Here is a 1,092-nt window from a genome sequence, read left to right on the forward strand (position 1 = left end):
ATATGTTTCTTATTCCTTTATTGACCACAAGGGGCTAAACATAGAGGGGACAAACAAGGACAGACAAAGGGATTAAGTCGATTACATCAACCCCAGTGTGTAACTGGTATTTAATTTATCGACCCCCGAAAGGATGAAAGGCAAAGTTGACCTCGGCAGAATTTGAACTCAGAACGTAACGGCAGATGAAATACAGCTAAGCATTTCGCCCGGCATACTAACGATTCTGCCAGCTCACCACCTTTCCTAATAGTATATGTTTCTTCCATCCAAATTAATGTATGATTTAGTGATTTGCTAATGTGTATACATAAAATTAATATAAACAGCAGGTTGCAATGTTTCATAAAAAGGAAAATGAGGATTGTCCTTAAATGTGACAAGGGAGTTAGAAAGAACCTACATTGCTAAAGAGCTAAAATGCACTAATGCTGTAGTCAATGCACATGAATGTAAATGTGTACACTAACAGGGACTTTAACTATCTGGAAAATAGAAAAGCAAGTCCAAAAGGTGCCAAACTTTTGGGCCAGTCTTAACTGATGAGGCAACTACAATTGCCAACTACAATTGCCAACTACAATTGCCAAAGCTGACACCAGTATTAAGAATTCTCGACTGGCATTTTTTGGACGATTAAGGTCCTTGTTAGTGTATATGTTTACATTTATGTATATTGACTACTGCATTAGAGGATTCTAGCTCTTATTTCTAGTAATGTGTGTGTTTCTAACACCCTAGTCACATTTAGTGACAATTACAATTCTCCTTTTCAGTGAAACATTGCAAACTGCTGTTTATATTAATTTCCCATATATATACATATATATATATATATACTGGGTGTGGTGAATATATTGTCTAAATTATGTAAAAATGAAAATAACACTGACATCTCATTTTAATAGATATATTTACCAAAATTACATAAAAATACCTTGAAATACTAAAGAGTAAATTTATTTAATAAATCTCCATTGGCTTCAACCATGGCCCCCAGACAACTTTGGTATCTCCTGTAACTCTTCTAGACAGTCTCCTTGTTTAAGTTGGTGAATGCTGCCATAATCCTTACCTTCAGGTCAACTTTGG

Source organism: Octopus bimaculoides, chromosome 20 (genome assembly GCF_001194135.2).
Source record: "Octopus bimaculoides isolate UCB-OBI-ISO-001 chromosome 20, ASM119413v2, whole genome shotgun sequence".
In the NCBI taxonomy this organism is placed as follows: domain Eukaryota; kingdom Metazoa; phylum Mollusca; class Cephalopoda; order Octopoda; family Octopodidae; genus Octopus; species Octopus bimaculoides.